The sequence below is a fragment of the Balaenoptera physalus genome, assembly GCF_965194825.1.
Source record: "Balaenoptera physalus genome assembly, chromosome: 19".
Classification (NCBI taxonomy): Eukaryota; Metazoa; Chordata; class Mammalia; order Artiodactyla; family Balaenopteridae; genus Balaenoptera; species Balaenoptera physalus.
This window is the reverse complement of record NC_138900.1, coordinates 57,070,390-57,094,705: the sequence shown is the minus strand read 5'-3', so window position 1 is coordinate 57,094,705 and position 24,316 is coordinate 57,070,390. Positions and strand designations below refer to the sequence as shown.

Genomic DNA, 24,316 nt, shown 5'->3' with positions numbered 1-24,316 from the left:
ATGTAGATGCATAGAAACCACGAGACAGTATAATGAACAATATAAAAATATGATTTCTATTACAAGGAAAAAGACAGTTTCTTTGTATTTTTAGAATCTGATAAGTAACATGTAGTTTGACAACTAGAAGACAGTATATGTAATTTTGAGCTTACTGATACTATTTAGTAGAATCTGGGATAAAATTAGATGATCACATGAATTTCTTAAATATGATAAAATTATAATATTCTACTTAGAATTACCATATAAAATTATTATAATAATTATAATATTCTATTTAGAAAATAAGAATTTATAGTTTGATTTTTTTCTACGATCAGTGTTATAGTATTCAGCATAAATTGCATCTCATTAACAGAAACCTAAAATTGAAAGTAGAACAGCTGAAGTGTTGAATGGAGAAACCTCCACAGCAAAAGTCAAAGTGTCATACTTAATTACTTAACCTAGTCTACTAATTATTACAGAAACTCCTTGATTTAGAATAGTATGAATTATATTTTATTTTACCTTGTATGCCACTTACGGCAAGGAAAATATAGAGGAAAATGTGGTGATGTATATTCACTTTTTCCTTCTTAAATAATTAAACTCCTTTAGTTAAAAGAAGAATGGAGAAGAAGACAGCTTAGGATGAGTTTGGAAATCAAGAAAACAACATTTACTCTGCCCTCTTGCATATAATCCATTTTTCTACTAAAGGATAAATTTGACATTCTTCCATCTACCACTAAAACTGTCAGAAAACCCTTGAAAATAGCATTTTAAAAAATCAGTAGTGCCCCTTCACATCTTTTGAATTGGTCAGTTTTGATTGCCTAGTTCCCTGAAACACTTTGGAATTCACTTGTGTATAGATGACCTAAGCCAGTCATTATGAAAGCTGTTAAAGAGAGGCACCAAATTTAGAGAACAAGATATTGTAGAAATATATTAAAATGTGTCCTCAGGTGCTGTTTATAAGGAATACCGTGATTTCTTAAGTGTAGCCATCTCCTGGGTCAGTCCCAGTCATTATAATTGATTTTTTTAATTCGGTTTAAAACATAGCATCTTCTTAATTTGCAAGCGTAGGTTTCTTTTATAGGGTGGTATGAAACAAATCAGGAAAACCAGAAGTGATTTCCAGCCAAAGGTGGTATGTTAAGATCAACCTCGCCCAAGGTCAGGAGCTCTGGGTAGATCCACTTCTTTTTTTTTTTTTCTTAATTTTATTTATTTATTTATTTATGGCTGTGTTGGGTCTTCGTTTCTGTGCGAGGGCTTTCTCTAGTTGCGGCAAGTGGGGACCACTCTTCATCACGGTGCGCGGGCCTCTCACTATCGCGGCCTCTCTTGTTGCGGAGCACAGGCTCCAGACGCGCAGGCTCAGTAGCTGTGGCTCACGGGCTTAGTTGCTCCGCGACATGTGGGATCCTCCCAGACCAGGGCCCGAACCCGTGTCCCCTGCATTAGCAGGCAGATTCTCAACCACTGCGCCACCAGGGAAGCCCGATCCACTTCTTTTATTTTGCTTTGTTTCTACTCTCGAGACTTAGGACTCAAAAGGTCCTGATAGGTGCCAACATCCTGGTCCACCCCTCCATACTCCCTACTCCCCACACCCTCCCTAGTGGCAACAGAAACAAGTCCTGCTCCACAAGGTGATCACATGATCATGATTGTATCTGCCCTACTGTCATGGCAGCCAGATTTATGAATGAGAACCACTGTGTCTGCAAGTCCAAGGAAGAGTGAGTGCAAATGGGAAGAATGATACAATTCATTGGGTGAAGCTGTACTGTAAGAAGTGATGGCCAAATGAGATGGAGTTTTTTTTTAAAGGAATTCCTTTATTTTTATTATTTATTTATTTTTAGCTGTGTTGGGTCTTCGTTTCTGTGCGAGGGCTTTCTCTAGTTGCGGCAAAGGGGGGCCACTGTTCATCGCAGTGCGCCGGCCTCTCACTGTCGCGGCCTCTCGTTGCGGAGCACAGGCTCCAGACGCGCAGGCTCAGTAATTGTGGCTCACGGGCCCAGCTGCCCCGCGGCATGTGGGATCTTCCCAGACCAGGGCTCGAACCCGTGTCCCCTGCACTGGCAGGCAGACTCCCAACCACTGCGCCACCAGGGAAGCCCGAGATGGAGTTTTAAAAACAAATGTTTAAGTTTAGAATAGGTTTGATGTACGTATCAGTTGTTAAGTTTTCTAAGAGATGGATTACTTTTACACTAACCCGTACGCCTATTCTAAGTTTAAGATATGATACACTCCGTACACGCTCCGGAGGCCATCCTTGGAGTCATGAATCTAGCTGTGCTTCCTGCTCATGCTGACCTAGTATCTGCAGTTAACTGAGCAAATGTGTGTCATGGGCTGAACTGTGTCCCTGCAAAGTTCATATGTTGAAGTCTTAGCTTCCAGCACCTCAGAATATGACTGTATTTGGAGATAGAGTCTTTAAAGAGGTGATTAAGTTAAAATGGGGTCATTAGGGTGGACCCTAGTCCAATATGACTGGTGTCCATATGACAAGAGGAGAATAGGACACAGACACGCACAGAGAGAAGACCAAGTGAAGACACAGGGAGAGGTTAGCCATCTAGCCATCTTCAAGCCGAGAAGGGAGGCCTCAGAAGGAACCAGCCCCGTTGACACCTTGATCTCAGACTTCTAGCCTCCAGAACTCTGCGAAAATAAATTTCTATTAAGTCGCTCAGTCTGTGGTACTTTGTTATGGCAGCCCTAGAAAATTAATACAGTAATACAGATACTTGTTTGTTTGTAGGCTTGTTTATTTGTTGCATCAGCCAATTTGAGATGGTTTTTCAGTCACTTATAACTCACTAAGTGCTATAATATTCATGAACATTATTTATTTAATTCTTCCTCATTGACCTAGACCCTTGGTTTTCTTCAAAAGCTTGGTGGGCCCTTGTTGTGCTTTCATGTTTAACGAAGTAGAAAATCTACTGGAAGCTCTGCATGCTGCATTTTCTAGGGCTTCATTTTAGGCTGAAGCTGCGGAGAGCCATTCTTCCTGCTGAGGTGCCCATCGCCAGGGTGCGGAGGCCCACTCGGCAGGGTAAGCCTGGCACCCCAGCTCTCTTCCAACATGCATTTTAGCACTTGTGTAAAGACTTCTTCAGCGGTTGGCCCGATTGTCGCACTTTTCAGTGCATGAGGTTGGAGAAGTGTTGGTGAGAACTGAAGGATGAAATTTTTAATCATCTTTCGATTATTCTCCGGGGGTTTTTTTGTTTTGTTTTGTTTTGTTTTGCTCTACTTCTTGTTCCTGTCCTCCACCTTCCCTGCCAGCTCCATTTCTGGATATTTCTGAGACTCTGCCTGGCAGGGCGAGTTGATTCTCTACGCCACCCTAGTCTTCCCCATGGTTGTGACAGCCTCAACTCTGTTTTTTCTATCAAATCTTTGTATCCGCTTTCAGTTTTCCAGAGAAATATTTTAAGTGTCTTATCTAGGGATGACTCCCCCTCCTGTCTGTTATGAGGGTGCCATAGGAGGCAAAAGTCAAGGGGCATCTTTTATACTGAGAGCCAGAGAGGAGGTGCTAAACTTAGAGCATCCTCCCAGAAAGACCCTTGGCCCCCGTAAGAGACTCAGCATCAGTTAGACACCAATGAAACTGTCCGACGGTATCAGTCAGCTGGGACCTCTGCTGTGCCTGCGTTCAGTCCCCTCCTCTACCCAAAGCAAGAAGAGCCACTGGTGGCCTAGCGAGGGAGTAGAGGAGGAGGACAAGCCTACGGTGGGGAAAGAAACCAGGGGCTGACTGTGCTTCTCCATTCTCCATAATAGGTGTCCAGTCTGTAATAGGCTGGAGCTGAGGGGAGGAAGGAGCTGTGACCTTGAGATGAGTTTCAAGGTTGACTCTCACCCAGGACTAGACATTTTCATGACTAAAACTAGACTGATGGTGACTAGACTTAGGAAGGATTTTTATTATCTGAGAGTGGCTGGGAAAAAAATGAGACCTGCTTGACTGTTCACATAGTCCAAAGGGGGAGTTAAGACCACAGCGTGGATTGAAAAGGATTATGACCAATTCTTCACTAACTGACTTTTAAAAGATGTGTCAAGAATGCTTTCCTTTGAACACATGTGTTATGATGGCACCTGATGGATAGATTTGCTCTTAATCTTGCTTCTTGAAAAAAATGCTCAGATATTTTTGGGTGGTCTGTAAAGTAACAATTCTTTAAGATCAGTGCATCTTTTTTTCTTCTAATGTTTTATTCATGTGATAATCTGATGGTACTTAGGCACATGTGCAAACTATCAGAGAAAAAAATATTGATTCATAGCTTAAAAAACAAACATAAACATAATTTCAAATATTACTATTAGGTTGAAACTTCTGGGAGGATAAAATATTATGAAGGTGGAACAAGGCTTCAAAAATTAGGTTCATTTTTCAGTTGGCCATTTATTTGGCAAATCATGAAGATCCCCAAAAGTACTATGACTCAATGGTACATTTTTTTGTTTGTACTTGTGCCACTTATATTACAAGTTAAATTGATTCTAATTAATTTTCTCTTAGAATGTGGATGAGGGCATCCATTCAAGTATCTTGCTCATTTGCTTTCTGTCTTTTTTTCCCCGAAGTTTTTATTATTCTCATGTAGTCGAATTATATGTATGAGAGGCAATGCTGTGCTTTGAACCCACCTCAAAAGTGTGATTTTGTGAATCAGTTTTGTTGAGGTATACTTACACACCAATACTTACATACTAATTAAATGTACTCATTTTAAGTGTCCAGTTCAATGAGTTTTTACAAATGTATACACCCATGTGACCATGGTTTAGACAAATGCATACACCACGTGACTTCTGAGACATTGAATATTTTTTATCATCCCACGAGGTTCCCTCAGCCCATTTGCCGTCAATTCCCCCAGCCCCCAGGAATAGGCAAAAGCTGATAAGCTTCCTGTCATTCTAGTTTTGCCTTTCCTAGAATGTCAAAGAAACTAAATTGTACTCTTTGTGTGTCGGGCTTCTTTTGTTCAGCATGGTGTTTTTGAGAATCATCCAAATTGTGATATATATCAGTGGTTCGTTTCTTTTTGTTGTCGAGTGGTAATTCCATCCCTCATTCACTTTCTGTTGTGAGCAGTGATCTTGTACCTACAACACGTGGAAGAATGAGACAGGGGGATTTTATCCCCAAACGTGCTATTTATATATGTTTATATATCGTATAACCCTGAGCAAATTCCACTAAGCCAGCCTTTTCAATTTGTTAGACGTGGGCGATGATGGAATACTACTCTGTGAGCCCAAGAAAAGTCAAGTGATGGTGATGCCCTTGACAAGCATACAAATGCTAAAAACAGTGTGAGGAATAACAGCAGCTCTACTTGTGAACCCAAACAGCAATGCTTTGGGCCTGATCCGGGCAGCCACCACTACTGTATTCAATTATCATCGTTTATGACCTCATTTGTGGGAGGGTCATGTTTCCAACATTCATTGCTGTGAAAAATGATTACTTTCTTATATACAGAGGGTTGTGTTTTCAAATAGGAAATCAGCAGCAGGGTAGAAAGATTCTTTTAAAGATTTTTTTTTTTTTTTGATGTGGACAGTTTTTGAAGTCTTTATTGAATTTGTTACAATATTGCTTCTGTTTCATGTTTTGGTTTTTTGGCCACAAGGCATGTGGGATCTTAGCTCCCTGACCAGGGATCTAACCCACCGCCCCCTGCATTGGAAGGTGATGTCTTAACCACCAGACCACCAGGGAGGTCCCTAACCAGCAAACTTTCCCTAGAAAGAATCTTTAGGAAACACTTTTTTATTCCTAAGCAAGCATATACTCATATTTGTATACAAATTAATAATAAATGGAGGGGTAAATCGTATGTAATAGCTGTGTATTCAGTCTAGAAGCATACCTCTTTCAAATTGCTCCAGTTGCCCCTAAAATATCATATCACCTTAGTTGTACGGCATCATTGGCTCTTATGTACTCTATACACTTTCACAATCAAGTTAAGGGAAGTCCAAACGCCACGTGTTTGCAGACTGTGCCTGGTTCATGGGCCGTGCTTTATGCTGTGAGGTGACATTTTGTGCAGGTCTCAGCCTGTCAATAACCAGTGTTGGGTCTGGACCAGCCCTTGAGGTTCTTATGATCACAAGACACCCTCAGCAATAAGCATCAGAAAAACTGGGGTTGGGGGGGAAGGTGCATTAGTTACAGGTCCTGGAAATTACATGGCACACCTAGGGCCACACGACAAAGTCATAGGGAGTGGGAAGGTGGAGAGACGAGGGCCTGGGGTTCTGCGTTTATTGGGGTTGGCGGTGGGGGCTTTGCATCGCTAATTCCAGCAAAGGTTCGTTTGGGCCCATGGGGAGCAAGGTCTGAGAACCAGGGTCAACTCTCTACTCATATGCCTTGGGAAGGTCCTGCTGTCACCCTCCAGTGCTCATGCAGGCCCCTATGACCCAGCAGGTGAGGAACCCTCCCAGCCCTGCCCCTCCTGCAGTTCGCTCACTACTGGGGCCTTCCAGAGCCACTGTCTGCGTGGTAACCTCATCAATCACCGTCCCAGTAGTACCTGGGAACTTAGATGGAGGAGTCTGGGTCTTGCCACAAGGGCTTCTTCCTGTCTGCCTCCTCAAGACCCATCCACCCTCCTCTCAGGAAGGAAATCTTTCATCTGTGATGATTATTAACAGCAACAATATATCACAACAAGGTGCTTATTTCCTTTTTGAAAACACAATCCTCTGTGTATGAAAGAATAATCATTTTTCACAACAGACATTGTGATGGTTAATTTTATGCATCAACTTGACTGGGCTAAGGAATGCCCAGGGAGCTGGTAAAACGTTATTTCTGGAAGCATCTGTGAGAATGTTTCTGGAAGGGATTAGCTTTTGAATCCATAGAGTAAGAAGACTGCCCTCACCAATGTGGATGGGTATCACCTAATCTACTGAGGGCCCCAGAGGAACAAAAAGGTGGAGAAAGGGTGGATTTGCTTTCTCTTCTTGAGCTGGGATATCCTTCTTCTCTGTCCTTAGGCATCAGTGCTCCTGGTTCTCAGTTCTTCAGACTCAGACCATTGGATCCCCTGGTCCTCAGATCCTTTGGGTTTGGACTGGAACCACACCACCGACTTTCCCGGGCCTCCAGCTTGCAGACAGCAGATCATGGGGCTTCTCAGTCTTCAAAATCACGTGAGCAAATACCTCACAATAAATATCTATCTATCTGTTTACTGATATCTGATTGGATCGATATCTGATTGGTTTGATTTCTCTGGAAAACCCTGAATAAGACATATTTTGGTACCAGAAGTGTTCAAGAGGAATGGAAACTTAAGGATGAATTTTCTGAGTTGGTTCTGGGTTTTCTGGAATTGGCTCCCTAATCTGATTAGATTTAAAGATGCCAATGACCTTATTTCCAGCCGTAAAGAGAGCCCTGATAGTCCATGATATGAACTCTGTATAGCAACATGCAAAATATCTGCACTGGACCCTCCTAATCAAGCAGTTAAGTGACTCCGTATATGATGCTTTCGAACATTATTAGAAAACTAAGGAATATAATGACGTGGTTTGGTTGCTCCTAATGTCACTGGACAAAGCGGTTGAAAGAAAAGGATGAGCTCAGGGCTTCGAATTCCCAGCTCAAACACCACATAAATGACCTAAAAGCTTCTGTGTGTTTCCTGAAGGAGACCTTGTACACGGGGCTGAAATTGCTGAAAGTCAAACACAGAGCCCCATCCTGCAGTTGGCTGAATTACAATGCAAACTGAGCTCCCAGCCTCAGAGGGTGTGTACTGATGAAGTGAGGATATTGACTGGGAAAGAATGAGGTCCTGTAAGTTGGGAAGGGGACATGTAGGAAGACCCTAATGGAGCTGGGGACGTTGAGCATCTAAATTCTAATGAGTCTCCTGTGCCAGGCGGGAGGAGGTCTCCCTACCCACAGCGTAGCGATCTTTCCACCTCCATCTGAGGGATGGGAATTGGGAAAATTAAAATGGGACAAAGCTGACTGTACTTACTGAGGTTCAGCTGTTTTTCTTGAATAAATGTCTCCTGTATTTACTGCTTTAGTTAATTTCCAAGTTTTGAAAAACTTGATTTTGTTGATTATTGCCAGCATTTCCATCCTTTTATGGAGAAGATTTTTAAATGAATTTATTCCATTATTCCTGCTGATGTCACCTAGGCTCATATAATGATATTATTTATTTTTTTTAAATTTATTTGTTTTATTTATTTATTTTTGGCTGTGTTGGGTCTTCGTTGCTGTGCGCGGGCTTTCTCTAGTTGTGGTGTGCAGGCTTCTCATTGTGGTGGCTTCTCTTGTTGCGGAGCACAGTCTCTAGGCACGCGGGCTTCAGTAGTTCTGGCACACGGGCTTCAGTAGTTGTGGCTTGCGGGCTCTAGAGCGCAGGCTCTAGAGCACAGGCTTAGAAGTTGTGGCGCACGGGCTTGGTTGCTCCATGGCATGTGGGATCTTCCCGGACCAGGGCTTGAATCCGTGTCCCCTGCATTGGCAGGCGGATACTTAACCACTGCGCCACCAGGGAAGCCCTGATATTATTAAAAGCATGAATGCAGCCCTTTTTCTTCAGGATTCTAACAGTTATTTGCTGTTCATCCAGAGGTTACAACTGTCCATACTCTTCCACTTTTTTGAATGAAGTGGCAAATGGTTTTGTTTGTGGGAAAAAACCTTAAAAATAAATTCATAGTGTTTCCCTTTTAGCAGTAGCTTCCAATAATCACCAGCTGTTCGGTATTTGCCACATTTCATGAACAGTCTACAACAGAGTAGGGTTTATCTTCCATATTTTTTGAAATCGACGTATTATCTCCATTTGTCCAGATTTTCTCTTTTTTCAATAATTATTTATAAAATGTTTTTGATAAATAAATCTCATTGATCTTTTCTCACTTTAATTTTTTCCTCAAGCACTAGTACAAAATGAATCAAATTCTGCAATTAGTGCCATTATTTTCATGACATTTCTGTTATCTCAAGAATGCCTCATAGATAACTAGTGGGAAGCAGCCGCATAGCACAGGGAGATCAGCTCGGTGCTTTGTGACCATCTAGAGGGATGGGATGGGGAGGGTGGGAGGGAGGGAGATGCAAGAGGGAAGAGAAATGGGAACATATTGTATATGTATAACTGATTCACTTTGTTATAAAGCAGAAGCTAACACACCATTGTAAGGCAATTATACTTCAATAAAGATGTTAAAAAAAAAAAAAAAAAAAAGAATGCCTCTTGTCACCGTCACCTCTAACGGGAAAACCTCTTTCTCTGAGAGCTGAATCACTGCAAAGAATCCTTTAGTATCTCAAAATAATGCTGAATATTTCCTCTTTACCTCCAAACATTGGTCCAATCTGTGTATGTTTGTTTATTTATGTGCAAGCCAAGTAAACCTAGTCTTTCTAGTTTGTGGAATATTCATGACTTTTGAGTATTCTCATCATATGCATCTGGTCTTAGGACCCAGTTGATATAAATGATTTCTGTCCTTTTGAAAACAGTTTACAAACAAAATATTATTTGACAATGTTAGTCATGAAATAGGCTGTTCAGCATCTCATAACTGTGACTTTTCAAAAACATCTTTCACAAAATACTTGAGAATATCTGTTTTATCCATTGTATATTCTCTTTGATATTCTATAAACGTTACTGAGAATAGTATTTCGTATTACTGGGAATATGATTTGGGGGGAAAAACTGTTTTTCATGTAAAGTGTTGTATCAATCTTATCTTTCTCTATGGTTTACCCTTACGGTCCTTTTTGCATTTTGGTATGATTGATAATGCTGGGAAAATATCAATAGTCACTGAATGTTAAGAATACTTCAAAATGCCTATAGCCTCTTCAAAGTCCCCTGACAGGAGGAGAAGAGAGAGAAATTGAACTGGAGAGAGAACCCAGTCTTAAGTTGTAATTAAAATGCCTTACTTTTACAAATTTTACAGAAGCGTATGATTATCTCAGATCATTTCCAGGGCCTTAAAAGCTGCTTGTGCAGCTGAGGCATCCAGAAGCTTAGGTATATTTGAATCTTGACCTCAGACTTTTCTTCTCACTCTGAGGTAATAGAAATTGCTTTGATTCCCTTAAGTTAAAAACAACAGTCTCCAATTAGGAATTCAGTGTCCACTGAAAAGTAGTAATCAACATTTCCGCTGTCATTGACTGCTTCCTTCAGGTGGGCTGGTAGAAATGGAAATCTGTGATATGGGGAAGAAAGAGAAGCATCTCCTCTCTGTCACTCACCTGCGCCTCCCCACACACCCCCCCAAGCCGCTGCTTCTCATGCCACAGTATCTGATGGGCTGGGGTCGGGGGAGTGCTGATGGGCAAGTTCCTGCTTAACTGGCACTGTTGTACGTTGGCTTCACTCTGTCTAGACCTGGGAGATATTAAAGCAAGTTCTCTCTCTTGCGTGGGTGTTTTCATAACTTCTTCAGGCTCCCCCCACCTGTCAGGCTGCTGGTTGCATCTAACTGTCATCCGGGTGATGTTTTCCATGACATCCGTTGCCACTCCTCTCTGGACCCCTAATTTTCAGGAAATTCAAGCCACACAGACTCTCTGTTCGAGTTCCATCTTCTTCCCAGGTGGTTTACCGGTCCAGGTGTCCAAATAGATCCAGGCTGACTCCCCCTACTTTAAGGACAGCATCTAGTTCATGAAAAACAGTCACGTGTCCTGTGTTCCTACGCAACCAAAGTGCAGGGCAATTCTTACGTAGCCACCTTTTTTTTTTGTTCTGCCTTTACAATAGATCTCTCTCTGTTTGTCTTTCTTTCTTTCTATCTGATTTTTCGTTTGTTGGTTTGTTGGTGGGGTTTTTTGTAGACCTCTAGGTTTCATGGCAGGAGTGAGATCCCATTCCACCATGTTTCCCCCTTCCAGGAAGTATGAATCAAGCTTTCCTTGAAGCATTGCCTTATATCCCCAAGAGAAAGGAGGAAGAGGAAGTCCCTCCCCATCTCCCTGCCACACAAACTTTTATCAAGTCACACTCCCCTTCCTCTTGTGTGTTGGTGGGCGGGACAAATGACACAGATTTGTCTGAGGAATTTATCTTCATAAAACTTCTTTCTACATAACTAAAATCCTAACCATTTTCTACCCTCACACTAAGGGTATCAGTTCTTAGCATTTGCTTTGATACCTACATCTTGATCCGACTCATAACACACTTTATTATACAGTGTCTTTTATATCTGGGTGTTTCAATCAAAACTTTCACTATAACAACATTTACTCTTGGGGGACCTTAAAATAACAGATTCAGAAAATCTCCTTAATTATATTCTTTGGGTTGGAAAAGACCTCAGAAAATATAGGCTCTAGCAGATCAAAACTGGGCTTGCATCAAATATAGAAGTTGAGACCAAAGTTATTATATTAAGTTCATTCAGTCAATCAATCAATTAATCAAAGAATCTATCTTCCTAGACTAGCTCCTTATATACATAAGTAGAAAATGAAAACGTATTCTTTTGCATAGCTTTTTCACAGTTTAAGTCAGTATGATTTCAGGAGCTAAATCTGGTATGAATTTTTACTTATGTCCAAATAGGATTTTCTCCTTGCTGTCTCTCCCACTCCCATCTAATTTCTCCACACACACCCAACAGCGACTGTTCTTTCTCCTGGTGCTCTGGTTCAGCTGTGGAGACTGCTAATTATTTGGGTAAGATTCAGAGCAAGACTGAAACTAAATGATCTGCAATCTCTGTTTACCCTTGACAATCAGCCTTCTCCATGCTACCTTCCTGCTTAGTAGCAAAGGCAGACTTAATTAGTAAAAGTCACGAATAACACTGAACAAAATAGTCATTTTCAGCCTTTTGTGAATCTTTAAAAGATTAAGTTAAAAAAGAAGCCTGTTTTGTCTGTGATAACTTAAGCCCGGGAAGGCTTTGCTGCTTATTTAGCATTTTCCTATTTTTTCCTCAATCTAAGCTAATTTATCTTAAAGTACTGTCACAAATGGTCCTCACTTCTGCATAAGGTAAATACAGTACTTCAAATGTGTAAGCTCTGTTTGATATAATAAAATACCTCTGTAACCTAAAAATACCTAGACAAAGAAAAAGGTATCTCATAAATAAGATTCTTCCAGGAACCTCTCTAATTTTCTATCCCTCTAACTCTTCTCATCCCCAAAACAACCATCCTTACCAGTTTGTTTCTTTTTTAAATAACTTATTTCATAATTTTACATTTGGGTTGTATGTAAACTGATTATTTCCTCCAGCATTAGTCCTCTTATTCCTTAATAATAGATCCCAATATTGAGCTGTTCCCCTTAACCCTAATGCTTTTCCCTGCTGTCTTGTCAGCTAGGTACAAATTCAATAAGATGGTTTTTTTTGAGACGTAAGGAGAAATTCTGTGTGGTAATTACAAAAAACAATTTTTTTAATGGGAAAGTCTATATTCTAAGAGGTAGCAAATACCTAAATAAAAGATTCAAGATGATCTTGGATGCTGTGGTATTCATTGCAGCACTATTTATAATAACAAAATGGTGATAGCAACTTAAAGGTCTAGCAGAAGGAGATTAACTAAGTTATTATACGACCATAGTACAAAATCCTCTGCTACCATTCAAATCAAGTTTTTCAAAGATACTTAATAATATAGGAATATATCTCATTATTTACATGCTGTGAAAGAATTAAGTAAATGTTTTTCCATATAATGGAAAATTATACAGAGTTAAAATATTGTTTCTTAAGATTAGTTATTAACATGGAGGAATGTTTATGATACTGTGTTAAAAAAAAAAAAGCATAATGTTCACTTGTACAACATGCCTATATACACATCAGACTAATCCTGAAAAGAAATATATGACAGGGCTTCCCTGGTGGCGCAGTGGTTAAGAATCCGCCTGCCAAAGCAAGGGACATGGGTTCGAGCCCTAGTCCGGGAAGATCCCACATGCCGCGGAGCAACTAAGCCCGTGCACCATAACTACTGAGCCTGCGCTCTAGAGCCCAAGAGCCACAACTACTGAGCCCTCATGCCACAACTACTGAAGACTGCACACCTAGAGCCCGTGCTCCGCAATAAGAGAAGCCACTGAAATGAGAAGCCTGCGCACCACAACAAAGAGTAGCCCCCACTCGCTGCAACTAGAGAAAGCCCCCACGCAGCAACAAAGACCCAACGCAGCCAAAAATAAATAAATAAATAAAATAAATTTATTTTAAAAAAGATATGACAATGTTAAACACTGCTTTAACATGAGTGGTGAGGCTATGCATATATTTTTTTCTTTTTTTCCCTCCTTTTTATTTAGTTGAAAGTTTCTATAATGGAAGAGCATAATGTTTATGGTAGAAATACACATATTTCTAAGAATAAATACAAGTGCTGTAGAGACTTCAAGTAAAATGAGAGTTGGGGAGCTTTCCTTGGCTTTGGCATTTAGAAGGTGATTGAAGAAGAACTTAGCCAGAACGTTTTCAGTGAAGTTGATGGGGGTAGAAGTCAACTTCCTGTAGATTAAAATTAAAAATGGGAAGCTAAGTGTGTTAGTGAAGTTAAACCCTATTTCGAAACAGCTTGGCTATGAAAGGAAGGAGCAAGATGAAACAGTAGCTAAAGAGGGATATTAGGTTAGAGAAAGGCTATGTCTATATACTTAATGGGAGATATGAGAGGATACTTAGGCGCTGTATGAAGTCGGTAGAAAAGCAAACGTCTTGAGTATAGGTTAAAAGCCTCAATTTTCTCTCTGCAAAAGGAGGGGAGATGATCAGCAGAGAGAAGTGGCTGGTGGCAGGGTCGGTTTTGTGAGGCGAATGAGGAAGAATTATAATGATTGCTGTGATGAGCAGTACCAGGTAGCTGACCAATGAGCGTAACAGTATTACTGAGCTGGCGTCCAGCTGCTGCTGGGTTCCCGGAAAGCCTGATGACACCAATCTGCTCAAATGTGTGATTTAATCACAGTCCGCAGGGGTCTGGGTATGGAGCAGAAAAGGTGGATAGCTGCACCGATTCAGAGTTGAAAAATTAGAAGTTTTGCTAGGAAAATGGGACAAAAATTATAACTCCTATGCACCTTCAGTGACATGGGAGCCGAGGGACTTGGGGTGGGAACAATTACTTTATAAAGGAGTCGAGGTATAGCACCCAGATCAGGTAATTGACAGTATCCTCGAGAGCAGGCTGATGAACCCCGGTCACTGGGCAATCTTGGGGTCTCTCAGTTACTAACTGGTCTAGTTCTTTATCATCGCTTAGTTGGCAGGGTTTTATTGTAACAGGATCTGCCCAGGGAGTATTTTCCAGGCTTGCTTTCATGTATTTATTTTTCTTCAGTTTCTTAGAGGGTGGTTTCTTTTGGGGGGGGTTGGTTTTGGGGTTTTTTTTTGTTTGTTTTTGAGTAAGAGAAGAAACAGTGTATAGCATCACATACGAATTAGTGCTCATTGACTACTGAGAAGAGAGTTGCCCAGATGGAGCTGGTGAGTTCTCCCTGTGGTCTGGGCAGGTAATGGGGGCTTCCAGAAGGAGAGAAGACCCTCAAGGCCCTGCATCTTGCTGGTTCCCAGGAAGCTGAACTTCCTCTGATGGAGGATCTTCACCATGGTCAGGTTTGGTGTCAACCACGAGCAAAATTATGTGTGAAGACTGAAAGGTGATGTTTCTCTCTCTGACTAGAGCAAATAAAGTAGAAGGATAGCGTGTTTTAAAAATACTTACAAATAGATATTTTCTTACTAGTACGATATACTAGTTCACATTGTCATCTCATACATTCCAATGACATTAGAAATCAGACATGATTTTTATTCTAGATCATTGTGGTCCCAGCATCTCTAGGCTGTCGTGTGCCTTCTAATCCCATAGTCAAAGGGATGTAGGAGATTCATCATAAGCATCTACAGAGTAGGTTATTATGAGATAGAAGGTCAGCAGCTATAAAGAAAAGGTCCAGATATACTGTGAGAGAGATTATGACCTCAAAGTATGAGAGGGGCTGTTATAGCATCTGTAATGATTAGTATTATAGGTCAGTTTTTCTTCACCTACTTATGGGCACCTCTGTACCTATTCATGGTATAACTAATAATAGATCCTGTGGGTTTTAAAAATTAGCCATGTCCTGTAAAGAAAATTAATAAATGTTTCATAAGCAAGTGGGGAAAAAAGGAAAATACTATGTATACTTTAATATTTTCAAATAAATATTGGTACTAAATTTCCACAAATAGCTAGAATGTGTCTTAGAAAATGTTTCTAAAAGCAAGCACGTCTTAAGAGCTTAATAATGATGATGATCTTTATTGAGCATACACACTGCTTGGCACTGTTCTAGGTGCTTTACATGTATTGTGTCATTTAATCTTTTCCTTAATCCTATCAAATAAGTATTATTATTGTCGTTATTTAAAGGGGAATAAACTAAAATAGAGGTAAATTCTCATGGTTGACGTTATACATCCTCTACCACCTAACCATCCCTACCGTGTGCAGGATTTCATGTGTCATTATTTGTTACACTTACAATATGGTAATGTTGTTAAATTTTATGGTTTCCAAAAATGATCAGATTTTTAATCCACTTATCCAGTGGGATTCATTGTTTTTGCTTTCTGACATCATGTTATTACACTGAACTTCTTTTATATCTAGAGGCACACTGTTTCAAAAACTGAATTGATACAGGCAGCAAAATCTAATGATTGTGTGTCAATGTCATTAATTGAATGGTAAAGTTAACCTGATATATCTCTTAATAAAGAAAAAGAGTCTCTACCAAAGCTCATTAATGCTAAATATTTAAAATATGATCATGGGGCTTCCCTGGTGGCGCAGTGGTTGAGAATCTGCCTGCCAATGCAGGGGACACGGGTTCGAGCCCTGGTCTGGGAAGATCCCACATGCCGCGGAGCAACTAGGCCCGTGAGCCACAACTACTGAGCCTGCACGTCTGGAGCCTGTGCTCCCAACAAGAGAGGCCGCGATAGTGAGAGGCCCGCACACCGCGATGAAGAGTGGCCCCCGCTTGCCACAACTAGAGAAAGCCCTCGCACAGAAACGAAGACCCAACACAGCCAAATAAATAAATAAACAAATTTATAAAAAAAAAAAAAGAAAACCCCAGTAAATCATGCTCTCTTCTGAGGCTATTAAATGATAAAAAAAAAAAAAATATGATCATGAATACATTCCAACATTGACCATAAAATGGGATTGTATTTTGTTTGTTTCTGATTTTTCCTATTTGGATCCATCTTATCTTTGAAGTTTCACTGAATTTTAAGGTACATCATGCACACATTATTTTCTAAGCGCCATTGGGCATAGCTGTTGTATTTTTTAAAAATACATTTCTAAGGAGAAACTTGAAGTGTATGTTTTAGTTTACTTTTATTATCCCAATATATATCTAAATTACTTTCCTGACAAGCGCATGGAAAATATATAACAATTTAGGCTTTAAGGAAGTTTTGTGAGTACAAAGTAAATACCATCTAACACAGACTAATGTAGTTTTTATCACCATTCTCCATGAGGGGTAATAAAGTTTATCTAAACTGGTGTCAACCTTAAAAATAATAGTTATTTTACCAGTAAAAATGTTTTTTGGGGGGAATAGCAGAGAACTGCAATTGGGGACAAGCATGCTATAGTGAAAACTATAGGCAAGTCCAACAAACAAAGCAGAAGACTGTTTTGTTTTTTTTTTAATTTATTTATTAATTTATTTTTGCTGTGTTGGGTCTTCGTTTCTGTGCGAGGGCTTTCTCTAGTTGCGGCAAGTGGGGGCCACTCCTCATCGCGGTGCGCGGACCTCTCACTATCGCGGCCTCTCTTGTTGGGAGCACAGGCTCCAGACGCGCAGGCTCAGTAGTTGTGGCTCACGGGCCCAGTTGCTCCGCGGCATGTGGGATCTTCCCAGACCAGGGCTCGAACCCGTGTCCCCTGCATTGGCAGGCAGATTCTCAACCACTGCGCCACCAGGACAGCCCAAGACTGTTATTTAATAGAGAAAAAAGAGGAAGTTAGGAAGGGTTGTTTTGAATGAAAGTCCACTGGGGAAAAGAGAGTCAGGGTGATGGTGATTTCTCATTGGCTGAGTTGCTGGGGTAGTGGATTTCTTACAGGAGACAAAATGTACATCTTTTCTTGTTGGGGCCTGTAATTGACGACTCTTCCTATAATTGATGTCACATGGCACCACGTGGGAGCTCCCCTTTCTGGCCTCCCGACCCCATTTTAGTGCGGTTTCCCTTTATTAAGTTTCACATTGGAGAAGAGTAATTGATCCGGTCTCCAAAATTAGAACTGGCCCATTATTGGGAAACGGTTAATTTTCTGTCAAATTTTATGAATTCCACCTGCACCTTTTCCTGACCTAACTCAGCATGTATTCCCTATAGCAGGTCCCTACTAGAAGACTGTTAGCAACATTCCCCTATACAACTGTTCTCTGCATTTATCGCAAGAGGGAAAGAAATGTTTAAAAAGAAAACTTTTCTCCAGAGAGCATTTCAGTCGGACCATGACTTTCTAATATGATCTCATCTGCTCTGAAAGTTCCCTTTGACAAGAAATAAAGCCATCTCTCAACTCCCTGTGACCACTCATGTTCGCCAGTCCAAAGATTTACTCTTAGAGTGATAGTTTACCTTGAAACGGATGAGCTCAACTGATCCTTCATTGGACTGTAATGCCAAAATCTCCTCTGCTGCAGTCACACTTTCTGCGCTCATAGTTGCTTATGAAGGTTCTCTCATCTCCCACTCAATACTATTAATTCTCCCTTCTGACTATATCACTAACTCGGTATTCAAATAACCTGAGTTTAGATTCTAGACCTGTTACTATCACCTGCATGAATTGGGGCAAATAACTTTTGTGAACTTCAATATTCAAATCAAAATATAGTGCTTAATTAAAAAGGATGATTTGAGGATTAAAATAGATGTTGTGAGGGAAGATTACTTGTTGATACTTGCTATTACCATTACATATAATTAGGGAGGCTATAAAATAAATCCAAACTTGAAAGGACAGAAATGTGAAGTTGTGGTATATAGGAGAAATATTACATTGAAATTTTAAAAAATTCACAGTCACAACAAAACCACTGAGAGACAGAAAAGATACATACATTAATAAATTATATAATTAATAGGTTGATGGTCTAGTCCATTAAAATTAATCTTTACATCTGAGGAAAAAGACAGAACAGCTGCAGCAGAGCCTACAATAAACAAATGGCAAGAGTAACAGAATCAATTTATCTACCTTCCTCTTATTTCTCATGCCCCTTCCTTGAGATGAATTGATTCTGAGGGAATCATCTACATTTGAAACTCTTCCTTAGTAACTGCAGATAAACGAGGCATTACAGTAAATATTCATATGATTTCAGTCATGAATATAGGAACAACATTGGATCAGAGGTTTTTGGGAAGAGACTAGGCATAGCAGAATTGTGTTTTTTTTCCAAATAAGTTTTAGGAGGAGAATAAATAAAGAATTTGCACAAATACTATGTCCCAAGGCTGAAATTGAACTTATTTTAGCAATTGTATTATTACTGAGTGAAGTTCAGAAATCCAAGCCAAACCTTATTTACAGAAAGCAGCCCTGAGCCAGTACTTTGTAACAGCATTGCTACCAGAACCTCCCTAAAAAGACTCAAGACCATGTATTCATTTGAGAAAAATGCCTGGAATATTGTTTAGCTTGGCTCCTCCCACCCCATTCCAAATATGCTGAGTTTATTCTTGGAGGCAAAAAAAAAAAAAAAAAAAAAATCAAAACTTTCATTTATTATCTACCAAATCTACCAATAGATTCAGCAGTGCTATCCCATGTCCTTCTAGATTCTATTGATGGCTAATTTTAAATGCCTTTTAAATTCCCACAAAAGCAGGAACTAACCAAAATGAACCACAAAATAAAGAGATAACACCTAGGACTGTAGTCAGATTTCCATTAGGCAACTTGTCTACTTTGTGTTACCCCATCATTTTTATTAATTTTTTTTTTAGTTGAAGTATAGTAAATTTACAATGTTGTGTTAGTTTTAAGTGTACAGCAAAGTGATTCAGTTATACATACATATATATATATATATATATATATACTTTTTCAGATTCTTTTCCATTATAAGTTATTACAAAATATTGAATATAGTTCCCTGTGCTATACAGTAGGTCCTTGTTGTTTACCTGTTTTATATATAGTAGTGTGTATCTGCTAATCCCAAACTTCTAATTTATCCTTCCCCCTTTGGTAACCATAAGCTTGTTTTCTATGTCTGTGAGTCTGTTTTGTATGTAAGTTCATTTGTACCATTTTTTTAGATTCCACAGATAAGTGATATCATATGATATTTGTCTTTCTCTGTCAGACTTACTTCATTTAGTGTGATAATCTCTAGGTCCATCCATGTTGCTGCAAATGGCATTATTTCATTCTTTTTTAATGGTTGAGTACTATTCCACTGTATATATATTTACCACATCTTCTTTATTCATTCATCTACCAGTGGACATTTACGTTGCTTCCATGTCTTGGCTGCTGTAAACAGTGCCACTGTGAACACTGGGGTGCACGCATCTTTTCGAATTAGACTTTTGTCTGGATGTACGCCCAGGAGTGGGATTGCAGGATCATATGGTAACTCTAGTTTTAGTTTTTTAAGGAACCTCCATACTGTTCTCCATAATGTTTTTGATAACTTCTCGAGAAATAGGTCAGTTTTTAATGTTGGAAGTTTTTTTTTTTTTTTTTTTTTTTAAAGGAAATCCCTGTGGGAGTGCTGTTTCTTTCTTTCTTTTTAATTAATTAATTTATTTTTGGCTGTGTTGGGTCTTCGTTTCTGTGCAAGGGCTTTCTCTAGTTGCGGCAAGCGGGGGCCACTCTTCATCGCGGTGCACGGGCCTCTCACTGTCGCGGCCTCTTGTTGATGAGCACAGGCTCCAGACGCGCAGGCTCAGTAGTTGTGGCTCACGGGCCCAGTTGCTCCGCGGCATGTGGGATCTTCCCAGACCAGGGCTCGAACCCGTGTCCCTTGCATTGGCAGGTGGATTCTCAACCGCTGCACCACCAGGGAAGCCCTAATGTTGGAAGTTTTAATACAGAGTTTTATCTTTGGGAATTCTGTTCTCAGTAGAACTGATTACTTCTACTGAATGGAACTATTCCTATAGTGTTAGAAAGAAATGTAGTGCTTTACTTTTCTGTTTTATCTTTGGGAATTCTGTTCTCAATAGAACTGATTACTGCTACTGAATGGAGCTATTCCTATAGTGTTAGAAAGAAATGTAGTGCTGTACTTTTCTAACATTCTAAAGAAAAAGACTTGATCACAAAGTCTATTGTCATGCCATACATGCCATATGAATAGTAAATACTTGGATTAACTTTTCTCTCATGAGCAATGAATATCTAGTCCCAGGTAAATGGCAGTGTACCTAAAACCAATTCAAAATGACATCTGTTTTTCCCCTAAGTTTAACTAATATTTAGAACTGCAAGTAGAATAATGATTTCACTTTTATCTACAATTATTTTATTTAGGGATTAGACTTGTCTCTAATATAAGTTATATAATATATAATACAACTGATATAAACTGATTTAAATAAATCTCAAATACTTGCTTATTCATCAAAAGTATTTTAACTCAGGTGTATCAAAATACTCAGTCTATTAATCCAATTATGGTATTTATACTCATTAATATCAATTTGGTTCAGAAATATTTACCAAAAAATTATAGTATAATTATACCTAAGAATTAGTTTTTCAGTTACCTTCCTTAGTAACTGTGTCTTAACATTGCAGTGTTTATGGTTTTCAAACACATCAGGGAAAATCTGCTGGTCATGGCAGAAAAAGTGTATAAAAAACTAACCATTTCTTTTCTAAGCACTCTCATTTTATTCCTCACCAATTTATGAAGATTCCTAGGATTATCATTTTGTACCTTTCTGTAACGTCTAATCCCTGCCTGAAAGAATCACACTTGTTATTTTACAAACTAACCGCTATTCTGGAAATGTTAAATAAACAAATTTCAATATTAATTTAAAGTTTGATCCAAAGCTCTAAAAATTGTCCTGTGGCCATGTCCATGTCTTTGTGAGAACTTCATAATACTATGAATATTTCTATTTGGTGAGCCTTTCCATCTTTTACTGGAGTATAAGTCCCTGCAGAGTATGAAAAGGACTGATCATTGTGTAAGTGATCTTCAGCTATAAGATGCCCTTAATATTGTAGTTGGTATTTAATAATTACTCTATCAAAGTTCCGTTGAGAAAGATTAAGATTTTTCTATTTAACACTCAAAGTGATTTGGCTTTACTGAGTTTTATCATGATGAAATCTAGCATGTTGTTACTAGTAGAATTTCGTATAAATATTAAGTAAGATAAAGTCACTCAGATTCATTTAGATTCATTTATTCAAGTATCTATTGAGTACATATCATATACATGTCACTGTTTAGGTATTTAGGATATATTAGTGATTCCTTACACCATGATAATATATATATTTAAAGAGCAAGACAGATGATAAAATAGTAGCAAATAAATTTATGGGATATTAGACATTGATAAATGTGTGAATAATGAGAATAGTAAATCAGAATCAGTGTTTAGGAAATATAGAGTAGGGGATGAACTTGTATTAAAATTCTAAATATTTTGGACATAGTAGGACTTATTGCAAAGGTGATACATTCTGGGAGACAGCAATCCACACACTAGCAGGTAAAAGCACTCTATTTTTAGAATTACTAAACTTGTTTCTCTAAATACATGTGATCTTTAGACATCTCAGTTTTCCTTCTTAACGGCTTAAACCTTTTAGAGCAGTTTCTAGGAAAAGCCATTGCATATCTTTACATATCTATGAAAAGTCATTTTTATGTGAAGTCTTTGTATATCATACATCTAGTATTTTCAAACCTGCTAGTAGCTATCTCTCAGTTGAATCTGCTGGATCATTTCCAACCTTGATTTACTAGGCAACTGATGTATATTTTTATATTCATTATGTAGTGTAGATATTATGGACACTTTGATACCAGGTGGTATCAAGTTATTGTTTCATCTGTAATACAGACCCACTCAAATTACAGAATCTGTTACCACGTCTTTTCATTATAATACTGCCATTAGTATTTATTTTCCTGCATATATATAATTTTATTTTTCTTATTGTTTTGTTTAAGCTCTGCAAATCAAGGCAATAAATCTTTTGTCTTACGTGTTGCAAAATTTCCCCTGGTTTATCATTTATTATTTAGTTTGTCATTTGACATTTAATATATCTGTATCTAGAAAACAAAGTATACATGAATTTGGGTTTTTTAAATATTTTGTATAAGTTTATTGATTTTCTTCTGAGTATGGCTTTTAATACATTCTCTAGGATTGTGTACTTTTGAACAAGTCTAAATTTATAAACTAAATATGTAATGTAAAGTTTTGTTGTTGTTGTTTTACAGATTGAAATGTCCCACTCTGAAATGATTCTAGATGCTAAGAGAAGACAAAACAAAGCCCCAGCTCCATGAAGGTACTAATTTTTTAAATTTACAAATTCTTATTTCTTGTTTTACATTAGGCTACGGCCATTAAAGTCTATTGGAATTAAATACAAATCTTAACATAGATAAATATCCTAAGAAACGGCAAATAGTCATAGTGAAATGCAACAAGAATAAGGGTCAAAATACGTTTTTCAGTGGCAAAGTGGAAGGATCGTGATGTTGGACCTCAGAAGCTCATCTATTAGTTACATAGTAAGTCACAGTCTCTCTGGTCCTTAGCTTTCCCACTAATGAAACAGGAAAGTAGGACTACCTCACTGGTTCCAAGCGATGTTTGGAAGACTCTCTAGAGCTTAGAAAAACACTGAAAGGGTCTGTGAAGCCAAAATTAAGCTTTGTATTCAACCTTACCTATCACTAGAACCTCAGATTAACTCTGAGAGCTGAAAAATAAAAACGAACTTCAGAGTGTTAGATTTCCTGTTTCCACCCAATATAAGCCAACTGTAAGTAAATATATCTTGAAATGGGCTTATGCGTATGCATGTGTAAATTGAGTGTTTCCATAAACATCTAATGATTATTGAAAATGTTCTAAATCGCACACCTGTGTGATAGTCAGAAAAGTCCTTTGATCCTGATGTAATTATTTATATAAAGGAACAGATTGGCTTTGCTAGATTCACTGACTGATAAACTCCGTCTCTACATTTCTGTCATTTCAAGGCTTTCCTGATTAAGCTGTAGAAAGGAATTAAGTTTATTCAAGTTGGATTAATGAAACGCTGATTTCAATAGTGTTATTCTGTAATATGTAGTATTTCTTTGCTTCTCCTTCACTTTTTAAAAATTCTTTTTCCTTACTCCTCAAGTTTAATATATGATTCTTTTACAGAAAGTACTCTATAAAGGGTTTCAGAACTACGCATGCGGCTATTTTATATCTGTTGCAGTGTTTTGAAATTATGGTTTCATTATCCCTTGGCCTGTTTTTCTAGAGAGAAAAATATGTGTATCACCATCATTATAAGCTTTGGAGGCTTTGGAACACTATTGAGATTGAAGTGCTGTGCTTGCACAAAAAAAATTAATTCTAACAAATGGTGCGCCCTGAATTTTCCTTTCTACTGACTTTTTATTCATTTTTTTAAATTGTCACATGGTGTTCTGAAGCAGTTAACAATGAATCATAGGGCTGAATTCAGCTTTGCAAATATATGAAAAGAAATTATCAGGCATTTCAGTTCATCTAGAAATATCACCCACCCAAGGGGCGGGCAATAAACCTTTGCTAGCTAGTGTTAACACTAGGAGCAAAGAGAATTGAATCAGTATTATTGATTTCCATTGGCCAAGCCCAAAATTGTACTATCTCTGAGAGGAACTATTTGTAAACTTCTTGGAACATAGCTACCTTTGTATTCGTTACTTACTAAGACCTGTAAGACCTTAGTAATATTGCATAAATACCACTGTGCTTGAGCTTACATGATGTGCCTTGCTTAAACGCTTACACTTAAGACACTGATGGTGTTGTTTAAACATTGGCTCTGGGAAACAGTGCCCTGGGAGTACCTTCATTGAGATCCAAAGTATAAACTGCTATATACCGTCAGGACCTGCTGTCACCTTTGGATGAAAAGAAATGTGTTGGCTTTCTGAAGTGTCTCCAGTGCAATTTCATGGGTCACCATGAACAGCACCCCAAATGATGATTTACGATGTCTCCGTCCATGGGT

The 24,316-nt window shown here is 38.7% G+C and overlaps 1 long non-coding RNA gene across 11 annotated transcripts in view; it reads left to right on the top strand.

Moving 5' to 3' along the window:
* The window catches only part of LOC309649331, a 230,397-nt gene that overhangs the window by 185,460 nt on the left and 20,621 nt on the right, over nt 1-24,316 (top strand). For 8 of the 11 annotated variants that reach the window (XR_014257017.1, XR_014257018.1, XR_014257019.1 and 5 more), the window contains exons 1-2: nt 2,127-7,200; nt 22,533-22,603. This is a non-coding gene — a long non-coding RNA (uncharacterized lncRNA). Of the gene's footprint in view, nt 1-2,126; nt 7,201-22,532; nt 22,604-24,316 lie in introns of those variants that run through there. The other 3 variants (XR_014257016.1, XR_014257015.1, XR_014257014.1) reach the window with 3 other exon arrangements.